Source organism: Pagrus major, chromosome 5 (genome assembly GCF_040436345.1).
Source record: "Pagrus major chromosome 5, Pma_NU_1.0".
Classification (NCBI taxonomy): Eukaryota; Metazoa; Chordata; class Actinopteri; order Spariformes; family Sparidae; genus Pagrus; species Pagrus major.
In genome coordinates, this window is record NC_133219.1 from 30,687,463 (window position 1) to 30,713,548 (window position 26,086).

General features: G+C 39.4%; 1 protein-coding gene across 4 annotated transcripts in view; it reads right to left on the reverse strand.

Annotated features, from left to right (window-relative positions):
- gpat2 (glycerol-3-phosphate acyltransferase 2, mitochondrial) overlaps positions 1-26,086 on the reverse strand; it is a 112,983-nt gene that overhangs the window by 81,358 nt on the left and 5,539 nt on the right. For 2 of the 4 annotated variants that reach the window (XM_073466366.1, XM_073466363.1), the window contains exon 3: positions 24,950-25,017. The exons of 1 other annotated variant lie outside the window; for it this stretch is intronic. The gene's annotated coding sequence lies outside the window, so the exon portion shown is untranslated. The remainder of the gene's footprint in view (positions 1-24,949; positions 25,018-26,086) is intronic. One more of the 4 variants, XM_073466364.1, reaches the window with a different exon arrangement.

Here is a 26,086-nt window from a genome sequence, read left to right on the forward strand (position 1 = left end):
ACGCCCCTTTATCTACTCATGTTAGTAATGATGACACTGCTCCCTCTGCCACTGCGAAGTGCTAAAAAGTGAAAATAAACAGGGATTTTTAGCTGATGTGTGACAAAGCAACAATTTTAAAAAGTAGACAGGGACAGTAACAGAGAAGGAGCAAAAATGCATTTGGTGAGTCAGGGCAAATATTCTAGCACAAAGCATTTTGGAGTGATGTGATAATGAGAGAAGAAGTGGAGGAGGATCAGAAAAGCCATACGACTCAATGTGTGACCACTGTTACATCTGACCATTAATTTTGATTAGGACGTCTCCCTCTAACTCTCTCTTGCTATGCCTCCTTTAAATACAGTACATTCACAAAGTGTTCATACCCCTTCACTTTTTTCACATTTTGTTGTGTTGCAGCCTTATGCTAAAATTGTTAAAATTATTTTTTCCCCTCATCAAGCTACACTACATTTTAGAAATCTTTGCAAATTTATTAAAAAAGGAAAAACTGAAACATCAGAGTGAACAGGTCTGAATACTTTCTGAATGCACTGTATTTCTCCTCTTCAGTGGTTCACTTCTTTGATTAAAGGAAAATTCTGTTTTTCGTTTATTCAACCTGGGTCTTATTCTCACTAATTGTGTTCTACTAACTATGGGTCACAACAACTTTGCACTTGCCACCTCCATGTAGAGTTTCAAAAAAAGCAACCCACATAAAACAAAATAGTCACACTAGCACAGATGCGTTCTGGATTATTAAAGTTCCTATTTGTAAGAAAATTGTTTTTTGAGTCTCATTCCCACCTCGTCAAAGACTGACGCTTTGGGGTGACCCACAGCCCCAAAGCAACAGTATTTGACAAGTTGGGATTGAGACCCAAAAGTCAACTCTTTTACAAATAGAGCTTTAAGATATGAGACATTAAAGCTGTTATTGTGGGTCTACCAGCTTGAATCAACATCAATTTTCAACTGAAATAGAGGCTCAGCTTCCTTTATATTTAGAGTCAAGTTGGTTTTTCAGCAAAATCACATGTTAAAAGATGGAGGATGTAGGGAAAGTAAAACTAGGTCTCTATGTTAACTGGGTTCTGCCTGAGCAAGCTGAGGAAGCATTGATTTTGGGGAGAGACAGGGAGTGAAACAAATATCAAATTGCTCCTTTTTCCATGGAGGGCGTTTTGTATGGATCAAAACATTTATCATTTTGCACATCCACGCCTGCTTTTTAAAACGGGGCGAACTAGTGGAAGGATTGTGTGGGTGGGCATGCTCAGGATGTGTCAATGTAGTGACATTTTGATTTTTTTTTTTCGCCACAGGGGAAAAAATGAGTACAGGATAAATAACCGTGACAGGATAAAGGCAATAGATGACAAGAGGAAAATAAGGGAGAGGGGGATGAAGAGCAAAATAGGAAAATACAGACTCCTGCTGTGTCACAGAGAGATGAATAGAGGGATGAAGGTCTTCATCTACCCAGTAGGGGGAGAGAGGAGAGATACTGTGACCAGCAAGGTTTCCTGTCGATTGAAAAATAGAACGGGTCCTTTCCACCACTCTCGGCCTTTGGCCCCCCACACAAAGATGGACCATGAAGTTTTACACCAAAAAATAGTCAGACAGCATCACATCTTTTGGTACACTGAGATCATCCATACCCAGTGAAAGACACTCTATTTCAAACTGCCACTGTAGTGAAATAAATGTGAACCAAAAGCAGGTCCAAACTTACATTGCTATGGACAGATTTTTGCAGTTCCTGAAGGACATATACTTCCACACAGCGTATTGATAACTCCATACACATTAACAGAAAAATTAATCTCAAGTAAAAAAAGAGAGAAGGACAGGTTTTCCAAAGTGGGAGAAAAGGAGGAAGATAAACAACATGGTGGCAGAGAAGATGGAACAACATTAAACAGGCACAAGAAGAGACAGAAAAGTGCACAGGGAGGATGGGACGAGTAGGGGATGAAGATAAATGTGATAGTGTGGTGGGAGGAAACATGAGCAAGGGAGAAAGAGCTGTTTCCAGTTCAAACAAACTTGATACATTACAAGATCTGAGGCGACCGCTGCATTTACTCGAAACAGGAGACTGGGACGAAGACATGAGAGGGGAGATGGCGAAGCAAAGGACGTAAAGGGGATAGAAATAGGCTGAAGAGGAAGCCTGGTTAAAGCTGACAACTCTGATAGCTGTGGAAGATTGAGCCGGAGTGATTTGATGAAAGGATGAAAGAAGAGGAGTGGACGAGGAGGAGTGAGGCACCATGGGAAGAAAGGCGCGTCATGTTGGAGATGGAGAGAGAAAAATGACAGGCAGAAAGACAGAACGAAAGGCAATAAGAATTCATGTAGGCAGCTGATGGACAGTTGGATGTCAGGTTGGCAGTCATTTTTGTAAACAGCAACACTGCATGTTCTCATCTGATCATACTTCTACGGCTGGGAGACAACACAAGCAAGTGACAGGGAGGGAGATGAAAGAGGAGCGTAGTGTGTGCCTGACTGAATCAAAGACACGCTGACTGAGGTCATACAGATTATAAATGCTACAGATCAGAAACAGCAGTCTCAAAGGCCAACAGCTCAGAATTGAAATAATAATAATTTGTGACACAAGGAGAAGCACTGTGTCAATATCCAATTCTCTTAATGTTGTTAACAGCTAAACCCATGAGGGTCACTGACAGAAACAAAGAGCACATTTACATGCAGAGAACCCTGTGCAAGACTGTTTTCTTAATCCCACTCCCGCTGGATTTCTGACCATTACTGCCTGCCCCCGCAATGCGTGTGTTCCAGACCTCTGCTCCCGCTCGCAGGGAAGTTTTAACCACCTGCTCCCACGAGTTTTGCTGTGTCCAATGCAGTCATCCAATACTGACTATCATGGTGTTAGCCTTGTTTAGAATATACTCAGACAACCCTGTTTCCTAGAAATTATGTTTGTGTACTTACATATTTAAATAAATTGTTGACAAAAATGTAATTATGTTTTTTTCCATCCATACGGCGGCATGCCAATGTCAACATCGGTGAATGGACTACATTTATATAGTGCTTTTCTAGTTTTACCAGCCCCTCAAACACATGTAGGAAGGGGTACTGGTGTGTATGTGAATAAAGTCAGTGTAATTTTTAAATAATGACTTAATTGCAGTTCACCATTCAGGCCGTAAAATACACAAACACACACCAGGAAACTGGTCCATTTAGGGTGAATCCATCTAGGAAAACTATATCTACTCCACTTACAGAGACAACTTAGGTCAAAGTTGGTGAACTGTAAATGAACACACATCTATATAAACATTTGCCATCAATCTAATTTCAGTAAAAATGCTCTCACAAGCTTAAAACTGCAGTTTAAAGACAGATCAAGACTATATTTGTCCAGGAATGTATTCGGCCTGAGGTCATAAAGCAGCAGCCTGCCGGGTTCACCCTTTCTCTTCTCACAGCCAAGCACTGCACCAGAGTGGGAGAAATCTGTGGGAGTGACCTTTGGTGAAGCAAAGCACTTCACTCCCTGTCTGAGTGTTTAAAGGTTTTATGTTAAGGTCAAGTGTATGAGACTCATATCAGCTGAGTCCCACTGGCACAGGATGGGAGAACTACGTGCTGCGTACTCATAGAAAAAAGGCTCCTAAAAGACAGAAGTGTGGCTTTAGCAAAAGCTAAAGTTTCCCAAGTGTACATGAGAGATAACACAGGCAGACAATGTTTGCTTTAGTGCGAGAAAGAGAGTAAGAACTGGTTCCAGCTTCTCAAAAGTGAGAATATGATGCCCTTTTTTGTCATACGTGATAGTTGACTAAATATTTTTGGGTTTCAGACAGATGGTCCAAACACGTAAAACAAGACATCACTTTGGGCTGTAAGAATGTCTCATGTGCATTTTTCACTATTTGCTCACATTTAATAGACAAAATCATGGATAAATTAATTGAGAAAATAACTGGTAGATTAATAGTAGATGAAAAGATGTATTAGTTTCATGTTTTTTGTTAGCTATTGTTACATGCACTGAATAAAGCTGAATAGCCTATTACGGGTAGACACTGCACCTTTAACTGCCTCAGTACAGCTCTGTTCCGTATTACTGTACCTGTGCCAGAATCAAAAAGCACATTGTGACATTCTTCAAAGCTAAAGATGAGGATGGACAATGGAAACTGGAGTGTAAGAAGAGAGAACATAGACTGAAAAAGGAGCGAAAAGACAAGAGGAAGACGAAGGACTGAAATCTTCTCTTTTAAAGGATAGTCCTCTGAAACGACTGTGACATTTCAAAAGGCCAGACTTCCTGAGAGGCACTGACTCTTCCTCCATTAGAGTAGGGCACTCCATGATTACACATATCAATAACATCTGAGCACAGGCCTTGTGCTTTATACAATACTATGTTCTGTGTATGTTTACGTGGATTTGTGTGTGTGTTTGTGTGGGCGTGTGCGTGTGTGTGCGTGCATGTGTCTGTAAAAAGAGATCGAAGGATGTCAGTGCTCTGGCTCCAGCATCCCTGCAATTGACATAACCAGATTAACCGGGACAAACAGGATGTGTCTTTGCTGGCATTTAGTGTTTCTTGGAAATTTAGCGATAACTCACAAACACATGCGTTTGTGAATTCAGGTTTCAGGTGGTAACTAGCAGCTAACCCAATACATTACACACACAAAAAAAAATTACTGGAGGGATAATCTAATTTAAGAGGATGAACTGTTATTCCAGCAGTTTTTCCAGGGTTAACAGAGTATAATGAGATTATTATCATTCCAGATCCTTGTTTCCACCTCCACCTTGTAGATATTCAAGGTGGGAATTTCATTTAAAGTAAATGTTAAACTGGAGATGAACTGACTATCCAACTCGTCTTTTAAAAAAAAGCTGACACAGAGGTGACATCAAGTCATTCAACTGTGTCATTAGGTAGTGACAGAAGAAACAATCAGTAAACATACAGTACAGCAAGTAAGAGAAAAAACTCAAATACTGTACTCATGTCAGTTCCACTTTATAACAGCTTTGCTGACTACATCAAAATGACTTATTTGATGTTAAAGAGACTGAAACAATCTTGGTGTTTCAGGTTTTTTTAATTTCAGCAAGTTTTAAAAAATAATCTGGTCAAAGAACTAAAAGAAAAGGAAAGGAAAAAACGGAAACATCAGGTTTTATTGTCAGAACAAAGGGCTCCTATTAAAACAACACTGTCCGTCTTTTTTTTTTCCCCTTTGACACGCACTTCCCACTTTTGAGTGTATATGACAAAATTGTTCAGAAATAGTTGCTTATTTTCCATCCAGCAGTTACAGAGCAACTTTATCATTTATTTGTTGTCTCGTTTTGGATGCATGATGAATGTGAGCCCAGAACTCTGTTTTAGATCTGTCTTTCTGTCTCATTGAGACCCCTTTTACATTGTCATTACCTTCTTCTTTATTTAAAAAAAATATATATATACACCACTATTTTTTAAAAAAAGACTTAAAATGATAACTACCCTTTTCTCAATTCATATGATCAACTGTAATTTTAAGTCATCAGTCTACAGTCTATATCCAAAATAGTAAAGTAAAAAAAAACATCATTTTTGACAGGTTAAAAAAAATTTAAAAAGTAATGCCACATGTCACAGCAGGCCAAGGAAGGTCAAGAGCCTTGCTGGGGGACTAACTTTAAATGGCAAAAATCAGATGTCAGAAACAATATCAGGAATGCAGTCATCTGTGAAAACCTAAAATGTCAGAAATAGTGAAAAATGTCCATCACAGTTTCTCAAAGGCCAAGCTTACAAAATCAAAAAGTTGTTCTTTTTGTTGGGTTTTTTTTTTGTGCGCCAAGAAAAACACAACCCATTTAATTTAAAATGATTAAGAGAAAGAGAAAAGCAACAAATCCTCTCAATAGATAAGCTGGAACTAGAGAATGTTTGATGTTTTTACTTATTAAAAAAATAAAAAATGTTAACTGATTATCAGAATAGTTTGAGATTACTTTATGTCCTTTGATCAAATCAACAAATAGATCAAAAGATGTCAGGTTCAAACTCTGGTTCAGAGAGGCAAGGTTGCTTCTCTTCTTCTCTTCACTTCAACAAACAGAATCTGTACACTCTTTATATAATTCAAAATGTGGAGAAATATAAACAATATAAAGAAATTCCTTCTTTAGGTACGCTGTGCAAGCTATGCTGCAGAGATTGTAAGTGCTATATCGTAGGCAACTGGACTTGTTTCAGTTTCTTGAAGACGTTTCACCTCTCATCCAAGAGGCTTCTTTAGTTCTAAGTAACTGGAGGGAGAGCACCGAGTTCCCTCCCCAGACAGCTTAACAACCATTCAAACCTGGGCTCACCTAGCCCTAGCAACCCACATGAATGCCAGTTGGGTCAATGACCCACAAGTGGCCTTAACGACTCTGTAAGGACACTCCCACACAGAGTTTAAATGCCTGAAACTCCCCTCCAGTTAGTTAGAACTGAAGAAGCCTCTTGGATGAGAGGTGAAATGTCTTCAAGAAACTGAACTAAGTCCAGTAGCCTATAATATAGCATTTACCCCGTGAATTACCATGACCTGGATGACTGAGATCCTTCGTCAATATGCTACAGAGAGTTATAAACAAGTAAAACATGGATGTACATATAACGATGTACTAAAATCCTGCCAGCATTTTACTGCACCATTTTAGAATACATAATTTTAACATTTCCTGTTGACATTGTTGTCAATCATTACTTCATGGATTTTTACTAAAGAAACTGCTGATCTTTAAAGAATAATCTATGTCAAATACAACAGAGGATACATGCATGCACTTAACCATACTGCCCCACTGCAAAGTTATAAACTGTGAGGCAAATGACCGCAGAGCCACCGTTGGAAAGAGACATAAAACTGTTTCATCCACGGCTTTTGTTTTACACACAAAACAGAAAACAAATAGCCAGAATATCTTGGGAGAATATCCGTGTATGTCTCCAACACATCTCTCTCTCTCTCTGACTTTTCACCCATATGTCACTGAGTCAACCTTTCCAGAGCCAATTAACCTTACTTAGGCCACGTGTGCCAGCTGACACTGGCATAAAGGAACAGTCCCTCTCCTGCTTTTGTCACACATTGACTTTGCCCACCCATGCCATGCAGCATCAGTGAGAGGCTGAGCTGATTAACCGCCTAAATACAGGTTGGCAAGCGGGTGCTGCAGTTGGGAACCCCCTCCCCTTCCAGCCTCTAACTGGTACTCAAAACACCCCATCATGTCACAGTCCTGTATGTAGGATTTATGTCATTATGTCTTTTGTAGTATTAAGCCATTCAAGCACCCTTGGTAACATTACAGACGATAGTGACTGGTGACAAAGTGGTGCCTGGAGACTGGGAACAGTGCAAGCTGAAATGACAAAGAGAGAATAAAAGAGCATCTAAGATGTGGTAAGGGTCGAGCATAAGAAACAGTATCATCAGAGAAGAATTTGTACTTTCTGAAAAGAATATGTGGAGCAGTGGTGTTAATATAATACAGACTGAGGAGCAGCTCTGCAGAATCTCCCTGAAGGCAATCAATAATACAGCTGCATCCGTCTATCCCCAGAAATTTAATTCATTGAAACTCAAGGCGAATACGATTTTATCTGAACACTGTGTACACATTTATTTAAAGATTACTAGATATTTAACTCATCTTACCTGTTCTATTTATTTGATCACTGTTGCTGCTTCAGAGATTGACTGCTATAGGCAAATCCAAACAGTGACTTGAACAATTAGCCTATGTGTTTCTGCTTAACTTTGTTAAATAGGGCGAGAGTACCGGACTGCCAAAGCTGAGTCACATGGCTGGGATGTGATACTGGTGGCCTAATGGGAAACATGCTGCTGCCACACAGTCTTTAATTACAGGCAGAGTCCTCTGACAGGCCCCTCGGTGACCTGGTTAATTCTCTACAGCAGGCACACATAGTATTCACACTCAACAAAGGCTACACTCTGGTAAAACACTTGACTGACAGACGAAATCAAAATAATTAGCCTACATGATAGAGGCTCTGTGGCAAGACAATCTGTATTAATGACAGAAAAATCTATCAAGCTCTCTCTACACCTCAGTCCTCAATCATGTGCTCATTCTCACCCTCCTTTCAAGTCTAATTTATGATTCAAAGGAGACCATTAGCACAGAGTCACACAGAGACTGGCACTGTCACAGGGGTTGCTGATATGCAGAGCTGTGCACAGCCTTGGGAATGGGAGTGCACAGCGGGTGCTGCAGACAACACACAGGCCTGAGTAGCTGGCAGAGTTAAGAGTATGTCACCTGATTGCTATGCTGCAAACTCACACATACAGTGAATACACACACTACCTGTAGCATGACAGGCCTACTTTACATGCCAGGGTAACACTGCTGATACTTTAATAAAGGCTAAGTCTCTACACCCAAGGATTTTAGAAAGTCAACGTGTTTGTTGTCAAATGGTGTGTATTGCAGAGGGGAATGGGTCTCTATGGCAGTTGTCTCCATCAAAAATAGTTTGGAGCCATGAACCTGCCCCGGCTGAATACAATTTCCAATTTTTTTAAAGATCTGACCTGCTGATTCCGATTTTGGGCAATTTTGATTTTCTTTTAAAGAACTATAATTGACAGGATACACAAACAGTTGTTATATCGCATTCAACCCTCGACTACAAGGTTTTACTTTCCCATAAGAAAACAGGTGCAACAGATCTATCAAACAACACATCTTGTCATCAACTCAACTGTCACTACTCCGCTCCGTATGTTTGTGGACCTGCAGGGAAACACACACACACACACACACACACACACACACACACACACACACACACAGAGAGAGGAGAGGAGAACACTACAACACTGAGCTCAAATGAAAGAAGTGCACATAAATTAGGTAAATGACATAAAATATTTAGTTTGGGCCATATCTGACACTGACCAACTGGTTGCTGGTTTAATTAATATGATAAGTTTTCCAGGCTGCCACCACTTAAAATGGTCAATGTCGGCAAAAACACAATATAATCATTCCACATCTTCATCAGTTTTTTTAACATGCAATGACCTCAGTTGTCCATCGCGGTGCCTGACTATGTCCGTATCCCAGAATGGAAGCAGAGGAAGACAATAAACTTCAATTTGTCTCGAAGAAATTTCCTCCAGTCCAAAGAGCTTTCGGTGTCAAGCAGTGTCTTGATATTTTAGGTTTTTTAAGTGCAGTGGTGGACTGGTCATCTGGCACACTGGGACAAATTCCGTTGCATTGTTGGGGTGGTCAGACGCTTTCGCTTACACCAGACTGTCTTACCTTTTCACAGGCCCTAGCGCTTTATCAATCATTATCGTCATATAACCAGGTCAGAAGTTCCACACACATCAACCTTTAGTGTAGCTTCTCAAGCTAGCAGCTGTAAAAAACAATTATCCATGGTTGTACTTCACTATTGCGGTTGGTTGAGTTACAACCTATTTTCGATCTATTTATATTTTGCCTTCGGCTATGGCAATGTCCAAAATTGTTTAATTACAAATAAAAAACTATGTATAGGCTTAGGCTATCCACCAACCAATTTTATTTAATTTGGTTGTTTTCTTCCCAAAAGTTACAGTTTAAATGTCTGTATGTGTAGAATATGTCACAGACATGAAGAGAATACACAAAACGGGTAAGGAGCAGTTTCTTTCCTGTGCACTCTCTTTCTTTCACTTTCACTTTCTCTCCCTCGCTCCCTGTTGTTCCCTCTTGTTTCTTCTCTGGCTTTCCCGCACTTTCAGCAGGGTAAAGGAAAATCATGTCATCCTATTTATCGATAATTATCAAAGTCAAACTCCATGTAAACAGATAGGGCAGGCAGGAGCCGCGCTGCAGCAGCAATGCAGCCTATGTGGACACAGACATGCGAGTGAGCAGCAGCAGCTCAGTAACGCAAAGTGATGCACCAATCATGCGTAGTGCCTACCGTACAAGCCTGTGGGGGCAGTGCTATGATCTGGGGTTGTTTCAGTTGGTCAGGTCTAGGTTCAGCAACGTTATGTGCCCAAAAACTGAGGTCAGCTGACTACCTGAATATACTGAATGACTTTTTTTCCATCAATGGATTTTTTCTTCCCTGATGTCAGGGTAATATTCCAAGATGATAATGCCACGATTCATTGGGCTCAAATTTTGAAAGAGTGGTTCAGGGGGCATGAGACATCATTTTCACACATGGATTGGCCACCAAAGAGTCCAGACCTGAATCCAACTGAGAATCTTTGGGATGTGCTGGAGAAGACATTACGCAACGGCCTGACTCTCCTATCATCAATACAAGATCTTGGTGAAACATTAATGCAACTCTGGACGGAAATAAATGTTGTGACATTGCATAACGATGCCACTGCAAATGTGTGCCGTAATCAAAGCTAAAGATGGCCCAACAAAATATTAGGGTGTGTGACCTTTCTTTGGCGGGGCAGTGTATCATCACCTTGTACTTACTGTAAGTTGATATGTTGAACTTGCAAACACTTGCTCACTTACACATCCATATCCAACATTATCATTCATTCAGTCGTGTTTCTGTCCACCTGGCAAATCGTCACTATCTTTTAGCTCTGTTTTGGTCTTTTTGGTGGGCTCATGTGAGAAGATGTAACACCACTCCAAGAGCTCTTTTCACAGGAACAAATATTTCAATCATCATGTCATCAGCTGTGCCATAAAGGTACATTTCACAAGTTTGCTTGTGATGCTACGAAACAAACTCAGAAAAATAAAAGTTTGAAGGATGAGTAAAAGTAAAAAGGACAACAAGTACAATTTCCTAAATATGGTCTGAACCTCTACCTTCAATTAAAACAATTCTGAAAAGGAACGCTAAACCTCATCTTGACATTATAAACTAGCAAGCATCCCACTGTTAGTGTTCTGCTCCATATTAATCAGCTCACACACACAAAACACCTTCACCCGTGAGCATTTATATGACTACACACCCAACAAATTTGACAGGCTTTTGGACTACTCCTTTAATGCCAGTTAACCTTGTGCGCTGTAATGACATAACTTCTTTAGAAATAACCCTTAATCATGATCAGTCAATTGTTAATAAATTGTCACCATCAGCAGTTCAAAGAAGATTAAATCTGTACTGCAGTGGAAAAAAGGAAATCACAATTTTCAAGTCAAATTACAGGAAATGTGATGGGAAGGCTTGTTACTTTTCCAATCCTTTGTTTCATATGAATGTAAATGAGGCAGGAGTGAAATCATTTCCCAGCTTTCATATCAGCAGGATAGGCGGAACACCTGTTTCATTATTAAACTTACAAAGAGGAAAACCTTTGGGATTCTCAGATCCATTTCAGGACTTTGTCTTTGTTTCCAGGTTCTCTCTCACACTGCACCACATTGCCTGCCTAACTCAAGATTTTCTCTCAAGCAGCGGCAGAGCAAGTTTTATGGCTCAACTGAATCCACGCAGAAGTGCTGCAGTCAGAGACGAGGGTAAGTATGACATTGGTATTCTGCGGAGACAGAATGAGATGTTATCTCTGCGATCACAAGGCTAAAGCCTCTCAGAGGGTTGGAAATGGATCACAGGACAAATTTCATTACATTTCTGACAGTCATTTGTGGAGACAAGATTTATCTGCAGTTACTGGCTGACACACCCCAAAACTGTGTGTCTATTTTTTAAACACGCTGTGCACTCATTCCCTGAAAAAGGTGTATGTGATAGAATCAACAGATAAGGAAAGATGGATTCAGACTTAGAGAGGCAAAGTCTCAAAAAATATAATAGACTCAACAGAATGAGGAAAAAAGGATGCAGTGGACAGATAATGGCCCTGTAAGCAAAACTATCAGGACTTTAACAAAACATAAGTGTTAATTACGGCCTGAGGAAAGCTTAGAACGTGTCATCCAACAATGACTAAAGGCAAAAGTATTAATAGCTGTGTTGAACAGCCACACTTGAGGGTGGGGCAAGGCATGATTATCACTAAAATGGAAATAGTGATAACGGCACACACATTTATAGTCTCTCCTCAGAGGCATTGGTGGTGTTATATTTGTTTGTTCAGACGAAAAGTGATTAAAGTATATGAATGAGAACCTGAAGAAGAAGTTCATATTCAACTTTTTGATATTACACACAAGGCCAATCACAATGTGAATTGGACATACTTGTCAAAGGGTTTGAGTTTGTGGACTTATAACCTAAAATAACAAAAATGGGTCTTCTCTCCATGCTGCATGTATTAAAGAAATCTGATTCATCACACTGAGTCTAAAATTCTTCTGAGAATTATCAACTCTCTACCTCAACAAGGAGAATTTCCCTCACAATACACTGTTTAGTATGCATGTAAACCGCATATTGATTGCAAAATTTCACCAACATCGTTTGGAATACATTTACTGCCGCTGCTTCTCTTAAAAGTAAAGATTCGGCAAATCCTGATGAAGAACTGCAGTGAAACGACAGACAAGACAGATGGGACGGACTTCTTTAGTTGTATTCAGCTTGAATTGATTAACGGTAAATGTCTCAATGAAATGTATTGAAATAAAAGTATACGTGAGGGAAAAAAAGCTGGTTATTATTTTGGCGGGTAAAAAATATGCATTGCCCGTGGATTTTTTTTGTCTAGCAGTCAACTTAGTTAATAGTTCATTTCTGACACTAATTTCAATTATGCACACAGATTTGTTTAATAATGATAAAAAAACACAATTTCTCACACGGTTTTAGACTTCTCGAAGTGAAATAACCCAAAAATACAACACACTGTCTATCACTTTTTAAGTTGTCCAATTTCCAGGTAAAATTAAGTTAGACAAAGAGCCGGGGTACCATATATACAATATATTTTATCATAGCCCAGGAAAAATTTCCCAATCAGGGAGCACAAACAGCAGTTTGATGATCCAGGGCACCCATCCGTAAGGTTTGTATCAAGGTTGTAGTGAATAATCAGTAAGACTGCTCTTAGTTTTTACTGAAGCTCATACCTGTGCATAGGTCTTCTCGGTTGTGTTCCTATGACTTTTTCTCTCAAACTCACAACTGTGTGAACATAACGGTTACAGTCAACTTTCCAGTGGAGAGAAGAAGTAACTTAGCTTAACATTCTGTTAGTCTAACTTGTTGGCTTATGAAGATGATCATTTAGCACATGTACAGTTGAAAGTTTTGAGAGAAGTTTAAGCTTAGGGGAAATTGCTTACAACATATTTATACTGTGGTGAGGCTCCTATTTGGCAGTTTTCCATAAGACAGCCATGGAAGCAATCCATATTAGAGATTTCTTAGAAAAGGGCAAACTTATTTTCCACCTTTTATAGGTGGCATCAGGGGTAAAGAAATATGCCTGATAGAAGCACTATTTCAGAAATATAGGCCTATTGCTCAAATTTTTTTCATTCTAAATCACACAGGGAAGTGAGGTACATTATATAATAAATCTCCGGAGTGGTCCCACACAGGCATAACAAAACATGTGCCCAAGGGAAAAAATATTACTCCTGGATACAATAAAGTAGAGACAAAATTATTAGTGGCAATATGAAAAATAAGAATAAATCATGAAGAAGGATTGGTGTGGCAGTGGAAACTGATGCATGGCTGCTATACCTAAGCAAATACAGCAGAAACAATGGGCTAAAGTTAGAATTGTTATGAGATTGAAGAATCTGTGGCTTAACACATTTCTACAAGATGAACAAAGATATACTATAAAATAACTCAGACCAGATTTCTTTCTTTGTACCTAGTAATCTCCCCCTAACTTTATCTTTGCCTTATGACTTTATATTGTCAATATATTCTGAAGTATGGGCCTCTCACTTTAAACCCTGAAGCTGCCACCCTCCACCTCACCATAATTATTTTTCCTCTCATCCACCCTCCCCATCCCTCCTCTGCCTGTCTCATACTTCTCCCTCACCACAGCATAAGGCTACTTAACACCATCTTAACTCCAGTGATAAACAACAGACTCGTCGTTCCCCTATCAATCAACATCCCTCCATCCCTGCTCGGAGTCTCTGAGGCCTTGCAATTTCTCAGTCCCCTCGAGGCCTGATTTACTCCCTTGCTCACTGTCTGTCCTGGCTTATTCTCTCCTCACTGCTTTCTCTCTTCACTAAATCTGTGCTGTGTCAGCTTCTTCCCTCCTCTACTCTGTCTGCACGTTAATCTGACAAACACTTCCGTTTCACTTCTCTCAGCCCACATCCTACACAAACACCCTTCTTTCGCAGTTGTATCTCTGCAGAATAAGTAGGAATTCCCTTGAAATATAGAGTTAAATTAAACTACTCCTGCAACTGAGAATTGCTCATGCATATTTAATAGCACTTTAAATATCAATCTGATGAAAATCTAATAAGAAAAAAGGAAATTAAGCAACAGAGAGAATATCATGTGCATATTATGAATAATCAGTTGCTCTCAAAAGACATAGACATTATAGTTGCTAAATGCAGGAAAACACTTGCAAAAGGATGTATCCAGAAACAATACCATTAGATGTAAACCGCTACCCTGGGCTGTTCATACTGCACCATGCTTCCTCCATTAGATGTTTAAAAAATTATTGGGATGAAAAACGCCAAAAACAATCATCAATTTACTATTTGAAAGAAAGTAGTTTTAGCCCGCAGCCTCTGTCTCAGAAGAATCGAATTAACTAAAACTTCTAATATTACATTTCTCAGCCAATTTAATCACTGCAGTGCAAGGCAACAGACAGTGAGAAAGAAAAGACAACAGCAAGTAATTGGAAAAACTATATCTTCCTAGAGGATTTTCTACAGCAAGCACACTGCTTGTCGGCTTTTCTGCCTCTTCAGCACACTGTGTGTATGAGGGACAACATCAGAATCCTGTCTAAAGCCTCACTGTGTTCATCAGTCTCACTGATGCTACTGCTCAAGTTATCTCTTTCTCAATTTTGAGGGCTATAACTTAGGTGACCTGTGTGTGTTTGTTCTGTGTGTGTGTGTGTGTGTGTGTGTGTGTGTGTGTGTGAGTGAGTGAGTGAGTGAGTGAGTGAGTGAGTGAGTGAGTGAGTGAGTGAGTGAGTGAGTGAGTGAGAGAGAGAGAGAGAGAGAGAGAGAGAGAGAGAGAGAGAGAGAGAGAGAGCGAGAGAGAGAGAGAGAGAGAGAGAGAGAGAGAGAGAGAGAGAACTGTCTTTCATTCTGGCAGTTTGATACCTGGACTGTTGCCAAAGGGCTAATGAAGTCTAATTTTGACAAAAGCCCAATTTCCATGAAATTACATGTATCAGTGTTAACTGTGACAATGAAATACACAGTATGAAAGCAAGGCTACTCACAAATTAATTTATTTCTCCTCCTAAAAACACTGCCTCCACTGCTTTTTGACTTTTTGGCTTGTAATGCCAACTAGCAAAGCAAAGCGAAGCATGTTCAGGACCCCCTGTTGAATCAATGACATTACCCAGCAATCTTAGTTTCTTTTTCCCATTGTTTATTTGACGAATGCTTGGAATAGTAATACTTTTTAGAAGATGACAGGCTGAAAGAGGCTCGTTTAAAATTCATTTGTGTCAAATCAAATGACAACAAGCTTAGTGGCAGTTAGATGCCTGTCACTTGTGAGCTTCTAGGCTGGTAATGATTTGTAAATTGAGACATAACCAATAATTAAATCTGTTGTGAACATTGATGTTAATGTGATGAAAACTATTTCAGTGGTTTAATTTGATTCGGATATGCTCTATGATTAAGAACTACGTCAGTGACTATTTGATTCAGATGCTTTAGTGCCCCATGATTCAACACAAGCTCATATCGGTTGTAAAAGGAATATTGTACCTGCTATAAATGTGTGACGAGGGAGTCATTTTGTGACAGTGTGCCAGTGCCCCTTAGATAGAAGAATTAGACTGGAGGGGAATAATTCTTGATGACAGATCTACATGGGGGTGGACAATACTACAAGGGACATCTTACAATATAATGCACTGCAATATAATACAGTAGCCCTGCAGTAAATCATCACATTGTCATATAGTTTAAATTTCTGGCTGTTACCCCCTGAAGGCTTTCTAAATGCTTTTCAGGGTTTTGTGACTTATTTGGATTCAAATTACTTGTACGTGCAACACTGTGGCTGTGAAGGAAAAACGCACACAATTCACATCATTTTCACAAATATTAAACTATTTTCTCTTGTGCCCGTATTGACGCATCTGCATTTGCTTTTTGTCTACTCATTTACAAGTTTTTCCTGCATTATTTTGAATTCACTCCATCAATACTGCACTTCCATGCTGATGTAAATAGTTTGCTAAACTACTGCAAATAAAAGCGACAAAGCATAATTATAGTAAACAAACGGACAAAGATAAGCCAAAACCATTTCTTGGCCTTGTTTATTCATTTTGTTTCTGCTGTGCTTCCTAATCGAAGGAAGACAATGAAAAGCATTTTGAACCTGCCAGCACTGGCTTTGGTACAGAAAGGCTGCTCCATCCATCCTTCCATGTATGCATCCATGCATCCATCCATCCACCCCTGCTTATCCAGGCCCTGGTCATGGTGGCAGCATGTCCTTCTGCTCAGCCACCTCCTCCAGCTATTCCTCAGGGATGGTGTTCACAGGCCAGAAATGATATGTAATCTTTCCAGCATTTTCTGGGTTTGCTTCCAGTTGGACCTGCACACAATAACTCCACAAAGAGCCATCCAGGAAGCATCCTGATCCAATGCCCAAACTACCTTTACTGGCTGCTTTCAATGCAAGGAAACAGTGATTCTACTCCAAGACCTTACTGGATATCTGCACTTGTTAACATGCCCATAAAGGTGAGCAGGGACATCCTATTATCATCATCATGTTATCAACCAATATTGGCCAATCCTTAGCTCAATACACATATTATTTTGCAATTTCAATTTCTGACATTATGAACTCAGCTAAACTTTAAAGAAATAAAATAAATCAACTCTTCCATTAGTGTAGCTGACTTGTGAGAGTTTTTCCAATCAAGCAGGGCTCCATGATCTCACTATCACATCAAACTGCCTTAAAAATTAAATAAATTAGGATTGCACTCTTTAATACTTCTGGTTATATTACAATTCAGATCTGAATTCTGGGTGAGCATGGAATGACCCACATAAACATGTCTGATTTCCAAATGAAATGGCAAAATATTACACCTCACTTCAAACAGTTTTCAGTGATAGTGATTTGTTTACAGTTTACATACTGTTTCAAATAGATGTGATTAATTACTCCATGCTCGAAGAATTTCTGTAGTTTCTAGGGGGAAGAATGTTTGCTAAGCCGCTACATTTTTTAGGTCTGCTTCTTTACGCTGGGAAACTAACCTTTCACCCTACAGAAGCGTGATTAGAGGAAAGCAGACACAAGGCTGAAAAAAGCAACCGTCAAACCTAACAAAGATAAAAAACAGTCTCTGGGGTTGGACATGACACTTAGCACAATGCCATTAGTGCACTTACGCAAGTATCCACTGAAGCCTGCACACATAAAAACAAAAATGTTGAGAGCTTAGAGACCAGCTGATTAATGTCATGGGAATTCAGGAAAAATGTCCCCGAAAGGATAACATGTTGATGTGAGTGCAGCAAGTAATGCTTTGGAGGAAGATGACTGTGAAAGAATGTAAACAAAAGAACTAGACCATGTGCTTATTTTCTAAAACTAAAATTGGTTTTCTTATGTTTTTGAATAATTAATCAGAACAGCTTTGACTACAATCTAGTGGAGTTCTGCTCTATTATCCAGCAATAAATGAGCAAAGAAAGCAAACTTTTAAAACTCCTATTATCTAGGCTGCAAATCAGGTTGAAAATGTAAAGGAAACATGTGTCCACATAAAGACTTTCAATTATATTCTGTGAGAATTGCAGAGTACTTTTTTGTCAGCAGTGTAAGATTATCTTACACTACTGGAGGGTTTCCTCCAGAAAAGTTGTTAGGCCAAGTGGCAAGTATCTTTTGATGGATGCCAGCGCAGGGGCCTGCTGCAGGGCAGTGGCCAAGTGTTATTTTGATGGGTGCCTGGTGCAGGCTTAACCAACAAATGTCGATGGTGAGCTTTCCAAACATCATATTTACGTTTCCTACTAAGCTGCTCCACTGTAGTTTAGAAACAGCTGAAAAAGAAGGCCTGGGATGATATGCACATCTCCAGATTCAATAGTATCAAAATACTTTAATGCCGTATCCATTCAGAATATCAATTCTGAACCCATTCTCTATTGAATGATTAGAAGGAGGCACTATTTTCACTCTTCTGTTCCAGTATACTGTGTGTGAAACCATTCACTGGTGTCCTTAGTCAACTGAAATAGAATTAGATAATTACTGGCAGATAAGATGAATGGTCCGCAGTCTTTTTATTTCCAAAAGTTAACTGAGTTACACATTATTTAATTACTTATTTCGAAAGCAAATTTAACATTCTCCTGCCTGTGCTGTATGAGAAAAACAAAATGAGGGGGAAGGCGGGGTGCTCTGCTGTGTTTTTATTAACATCATGTCTGCAGCAGCTGCGAGCAGCCTCTCTACTGCACTGTTAGCTCAGAAAGAGAAAAAAAAATTACAAGATAACTGTAGTGTCGGTGCATCACTCACAGTCATGTTGCGCCTTTTTCATTCCGTCATCCACACATTATTAACCAACATTATAAAAAATTGATTTTCCCCACGTTTGGTGATGCTCAGGCATCAGGTTTGCTGATGCTAAGGGGCAGCAGGCTGCAGCGCTTGCAAAACACTTGCAGAAACCCTACATTGTATAATTTTAAGTACTTAGCATCAGTCAACCTTTGGTGCTCGGATTTATGAAAAATATGTCAGTGCACCTCCATACTAATACAAAGCCCAATAGAATTAGCTGAATTGGTGAGTAAAACCAAACATGTATACTCTATGACAATGAAGACACGTGTGTGACACACATGTTTAATCCAAACAAGAAAAAGAAGATAGCAAATTACAACCCAACAGCCCTAGTGTTTTGGGAACACTGTATAAATGAAAAGCCAGCCCATGGGAATTATTTTTAATTACATAAAAATAATGAAAAATTTGCTTCCCCCAACACCAAATCAGATAAACCATTCTAAAAGCAAGCCTGCTCTCCGAGATCAAGCCAAACAATTTATCAGTGATACGCATAAACATGCGAGCAAATGCACTCCAGCTCCCAAGTGGGCAACATAGTGATAGAAGGGGAGAGGTTGAGATGACTTCCACTGAAACGAAGAGAGAGAGAGAGAGGGAGAGAGAGAGAGAGAGAGAGAGAGAGAGAGTATGAGAGAGAGAGAGAAGAAAGGCGACAAATTGATAAATGGAAAAGAGTGGTGTTAGAAGAGAACAGAGAAATTGAAAATGCAAACAGCGAGGTAGAATAAGAGACATTACAAAAACACCACGAGAGCTTTAATTTGGTAGAGGTATGAAGCCGCTCATGCACGATTAAAAAGCAGACTCCTGCAGGGATATTGAAACAAATAAACACTCAACAAGCCTCTCCACATCACGCAGATGTGATGGTACAGCAGGCACTACAATGTGAAGTGGCAGAGACAATGCACAAACAAAGCACCACAAAGGACTTAGGTACAGAGAGGCCAACACTGTGGAAGTAAATTTACGTCAGCAAGTCCTTTGACGCACTACTGCTATTGCTAGTCTAAAATGCACTTTGAGACCGCTCATGAGAGCCAAGTAGCTAAGGTCTACATAGATTTATGGATGAGAACCATGATTTTCTAGTCCAAGCACTGATATTAAAGTGAGTTTTTTTATAAATAATTTTTTTTTTAACAATCAATGAATGTTGTCATCGTGACTGGTACCTGTCACATTAACAACAAAAAGTGTATTTATGTTTTTAAATCCATATGCTATACTTAAATGGTTAAGGGGCTCAAGGCTAATCTGGGCCTATTTTAAAGGATATTATCATCTAAAATAAAGCGGACCAAAATCCCTTATTTTCTGTACATTTCTATGCTTTGTCCACTACTGCCTGCTGGTGTTGAAGCTCTGCTTTTCTTTACAACAGCTGGGTTGTGCACAGCAAGTGAAAAGTAGAGTGCGGGAATGTAAAAAATGATTTGGCCGCATTGGTGAGTGACTCCATGAGTTATCTGGTAACATGCCAAAAATATACTCGTCTGTTGTTGGGTTTGTGTGCTCTCTGTGGCCAGTATCTGCACTCACCCAAAGACTGTTTGTGAAAGAAGAACCTCCACTCTGTAACACCACTGTAAAATATAGCTGCAACAATTAGTTGATTAAATGATTAATCGCTCGAGAAAATTTGCTGCTTCTCTTTGTAATTTATGATACTAAATTAAGCCTTTTGGTTTTGGACTGTATGATGGACAAAGGAAGCAATTTAAAGATGCTGCCAGTAGTTCCTCATAGTATGCTGAACCACTGTGGTTCAGAAAAAAGCGCATAGCTTGAAGCGTAGCAAGATGGTTTTGCAAGATCACATGATGATATGATCTTACAAGTCGAGCCACCTGACAAGGTAAGAACACTTGCAGAGCAGCCCCACTGTGTCGGGTGTCATGTATTACTTGTAAGACCCAATTCTGTGTGCCTCTGGTCATCATCTGTAATTTAAAAAACATTAGATTTGCCCAGTCAGAGAAATGAACATCTTAATACTGTAGGTCATTTTAAGACAAAAATGGATTGTTACCAGCTTGCTATGCCGTCATTCTGTGCTGCTCTGGAGAATCGAGTGAGAAAAGAAAGGCAGAGAATTCAACTTACAAATGAGATTTAAATCGATGGCTCCTGAACTGATGATCTGAATCACTGACTTTTAGGGGGGAACTCTACCCAATTTAATTCATACAAATATATATGCCATTTTTACACTGAGCAATCATAAAAATGGACAAAACTCATACAATGTACAATGCTCCGTTCATCACATGATGTGTCACAGACTTTCCTTCTTTTCTTAAGACAAAGTAATTTGTTTGGTGCGGCTTGAAAGCTTGGTGTGATACAAAAAGATCTGTGCTAATGCAGCAGTATCAGTGTCATTTTAGTACAATTTTTTATGAATAGTTGTTTACAAGTTTTTCAAGACAGGGGGTGGATCATAGCACATGGCGAAAGGGGTGGTTTGGGGTGTCAAGATAAAGAGATACTTATACATTTGCACCCACAAGACCGTAGATGCCCACCCACTGTCTCCTGGCAAGCAAAAGTGTGACACGATGAGCAGAAGCAAGAGAATACCAGCTTTGTGTGAGAGCATACGCTTGAGGAGATTAAAAAAGAGGGCAAAAGTGAAAAGAGAGGAAAATAATTCAGCCAGTCTCCCTCAAGCCTGTTCCTGTGGTTCTGCAGACAGTGACACCTCAGGAAGAGGAGGAGAGAGAGAGGGTGGGGGTAGTGTGTCAGTTGACTGTGGTGCACAAACAGAGACGGAGGTACAATCAGCTCTTTGAGTTAGCAATGACCCAGCAACTAAAATAAGATTACTGAAGACCTAGACTGAACAACTCATTGAAAAGGCTTGTTAAAACAGATGTCTGAGTAAATCTAAAGGCCAACACTCTTGGTTACAGGCTTTAAATTATTGGATAGATCTCTGTAATAGTATTTAATCTCATGTTTTGCATGTTTAATTCGAGGAAAATTTGGGACATCTTAATTACAGTCCAAATGATTTTAAAGCTGATGCATACCAATATCTAAGAGTAAAAAACTCAGAACTATATATCAGCCTATATTTATTTTTAACATTAGTTGTTAAAGAACTGAAAACAAAACATGTACTGGGCAGGGCCCAAATCAATATACTTGTACGCTTCCTCTGATGGACAAACTGTGTAATGGCGTGTATTGGCTAACTTATGTGCCAATACCGATATATCTGGGATAATCTAATGATGCATAACATCGGCTTTCAGATTCATCAGCCAGGCTTTATTCAGGGCTTTCCACAAGGATATGGAGCAGCCAGCAAGTTGGAAATATGAGCTAGCTAGGAGGGTTCCAGGGATTTTCCCCCATGGAGAAACATGTTGGCAATAAAAGCCATAATTCAGTGGCCCTAGTAAAGTCTAATGCTTCTATTCCATCATATACAGTGATTTTAATTATTGCATGTAAACATATAGTGAAATATTATAAAAGAGTATTGGGCTTCTTGTGTGTTTTAGTCCACAGACTGAAAATAGCTATTCATATTTGAAATCATGACTATTCCTGACTTTTATTTAATTATTGGGCCCTTGTAAGGTTTATCGAAACATGGCACAATGATGATAAATGTTTTGCTTCAATAGAAACATAAATGGACTCTTATTCAACAAAAATAAGCACGATTATTTTGTCTTATCCAGCCATGTATTGGTTTTAGATTAAATTACTTCTGAAATGAACCTATGCCAAAAATAACTTTAAAATAACAAAACATGTGAATCTCTGTACTCAAATTATGTGAATCTACTGAAAAAAGCAACTTCATAACATCCAAAGGGTTCAACATTAACTTTCTTACTTGCTCAGGGCAAGTAAAGTCCGTGATGGGGTAAGTGAAAAATAAATGTGATGTCAAATGAAACGTGTGAAAATAACCTGCGTACAGTATCACTAAAGTGGAGCTTTTCCAGCTGACCTGCGTGCATGAGTCTGTCTCACCACCAAAAGCTGAACAGGACTGATATGACAAACTGGACATTACAGAAGTGAACTATGGGTTTGAGGATGTCATGTACAACAAAACGTTAGTAACATTAAATATCTTAATACTACATGCTAGAGACTTTTTTGCACAGAAGCTAACTGTTGTGACCCTTTCAGAAGCTTTGTAATCGAGCCTTGTACTACAGTGTCTTTTGGAAGCTTTATAAGTTGAATCCATAAAGATAAATCTAATGCCGAGTGTCTTCTGTGATTATTTATCAATTTTTTTTATGTTGAAAAGTTACTTTTGCCTCTGGCTGAGTCTGTCGACCAATCAGAGGCTGTATCTCCAACTGTGTGGCAGCTCTGATCCCAACACACTGCATTACAGCACGAGTTAGAGGAACCTGTTGAAAAATCTGCTTTTTGAAGCCCCAGTGTCTCATACCATCCCATGCTCGCATTTTTTTCAAGCTGAAGCTGTTGATCATACAATGTCCACACATAGCAAATTTGAGCTTATCAATCAAAACCATTTTAATGGAATAAAAAATTCTTACAATAAAGTAATTGGCTGGGCTACAACGAGTAGTCAGCTGTTTGGCCGGTAGCCTAGCTTACAGAAGGTTCGGGTACAGTTCTTTACAATTCTTGAAGCACTGTATAGCAGAATGTGCAGCCATGTTTGGTGTATGGCAATCAACTGGTAACCCTTGTTGACGTCTTGCTTCTATACAGAATGTTTTGTTTATACGCCACCTTGCATTTTGGAGAATACTGTGACTGTGACTGCAACAAAACTTAAAAGCCTCCTGAGGACATCATTGGAGACTGCACTGTGTAAAAGCCTCCTTAATTGCAGCCCTGAGCAAAATAGTTATTTAAATTTTTATAAGTCTAGTGGATAACATTTACCTAAAGAAACCCTTCTATGTTTTGCTTTTCAGAAAAAACAACAGTAGGCACTTTCTTTGCAGCAGTAATTGCATAACAAAGGCTACTGTAGCAGAAGTTGGGGGGAATTTCTCAACAATCAATGAGATCTTGAACATCTTTAATATGTATTTTGGCTTTGGTTAGACAAAATGACTTGGATCAGTGATAAATTGTTGACCATAACTTAAATCTGTCACTTTATGACAAGATCTCTTATCGAAGTTTCGCCCTACTGATTGGCTGTTGATGGGGGCATAGCCTGAATAACAGACCTTAACACAGTTGAAAAGTGCAACAGACATAAAAAACCCACACCCTTAAACCCAATCAAAGTGTCTATTACAGTGAATTTATGGGGCAAAAAAGAAAGAGATAAAAATTAGAAATGAAAAAGTAAGACGCTAGAATTGGTAATGATACCTATATACTACAAACTGAACTTTGAGAACAATTGTAGCTACAGCAGTCACAAACAAATATGCATCCACATGCATGGACAAACCGCTGGATTCCCTCAAGACCACTCATGTAGAGGAAGACAGATGCAATCATTGCCCACCAGATACCATGAATTACTGCCTCAGTTCTCTTGACACAAGACACTCACAAGGCACAGCACTTCAAAGGACCACATGCAAATCAAATAGGCTTTATCCCAGTGGGTGTTTTTTCAAAAAATCTGAAAACTAGGGCTGTATTCATATTATTTGTGTGAGGTTTATAGTGTCGTTGTATCTAGACCAGCAGCACAGTGACAATGACAACAATGAGAGAAAGGCAGGCATCCTGAATATACTACAAAGTTCCTAAGAATTCAGATTACCAATTTTCTTTTCAGTGTAGTATGTGTATGATCAATACCATAAAATAGCACTTCCTAGCAACTTCCTAGATCATTTATGTAAAGTAATGACTGATCTATAAAACAAATATCTCAACTACCATCTATCTAAACTACCTTTTGATTTTCACATCAAATCTCTCAGCAGGCCATTATAAAAATTCAAAGGATGTTTTTTTCTCTGAAAAACACTCCCTGTAATAGTGATGATGGTGTACTGCTGCCGTGGTCTCTTGTAACATAGCAACTAAGTGACTTATTCAGTACATTTTCCATAGAACAGCTGTGGACCCCCAACCAGGCCTTGAGAACAACCCGAAGGGCAGCAAAGCCCCCAGTGCATCCACTGGTGTGGATTAAAGGGAAAAGGCTCACACACAAACACACACACATGCGCGCGCGCACACACACACACAAATGCAAAGACATAGTGGGCTCATTCTGCATTTTGTTGTTTACTGTTGGGACAGGAAGAGGGATGTTTGTCCTACCTTATTCTGAAGCAGCAGCAGCGAGGTTTGTCTGAAGAGGACGATGGTGTCTAGACTATCGTTGCTGTCTTAAAAGAAACAAAAGACATTTTAGGGGCCTGAGGCTGAGGATCGTCTTAGTGAACAAAATCAAAGCCTGAAAAAAGTCTGTCAAAGTCTGAAGTCTCTGAATGAAGCCAGATGAGCCGATCTGAGTCAAAGAAAAATCCCAAAAAACAAATCAATAATTAAATAAGGGTGTTTGGGTACTTTTATTGTTTTCTCTTATGGGCATAAAAAAATCCTTCATATTTCATTTTACACAAAACGTGCACCACAGATGTGTATCTGGATGTGGGTGGCAAAATCATGACAAACATGGGCTTTTTTTCATGTTTGTATGAACTGTACATGGCATATCTCCCAATCTCCCAGCAAGGAGTAAGTGTCACACCAGATGAGAGGAAAGGAGAAGGATAACGAATAAAGCCTTCAAGGAGTGAAAGTGTGGCATCTTCAGCATGATTAGGTATTCACTACCAGACAAGCCAAATCAGAGGTAATAGGGAAGACATCAATGCAGCGAGAAAAGACAAATGAGAGAGGAGAGGGATGAGATGTGAGGGGAGGGAGAGAAAACCTCTGACTCAGAGCTCATTTGAGTGCAGTGAACAAACTCCTTTCTATCTATGACGTACACATGCGCACACATTGATTCACTACATGACACTCTTTCAGCAAACCAGTGCAGATGGACATTTACTTTGACATAGTCAAATCTATTTACAGCCAAGTGTTGCTGCACACCTTGACACATGCAGGCTCTTGAAATGTGGATCAGCTCATATACCAACATGACACACATACAGGCTTTCCTCTTCTCCTCTCCATCAGAGGGTGAAATGACATGATATCTCCGATCCTGTCAAAGCTTAGGAACATTACATTAGGCCTCAGCTGTGCTTTCAATTTATCTCACTTTCACAGTTTCATCATTTTTTTCTAACCTCAACCCACACATCAGGACGGTTTGTTGAATGCTCTTGCAAGCAGAATATAAGCTGTTGCTCATTATTTTAAATTTTTCTAAAACTAAGTAAAGCAGCCATGAAACATTTGGTTACTGAAGTAAAGATAAATGGGGATTTCACTTCCAAA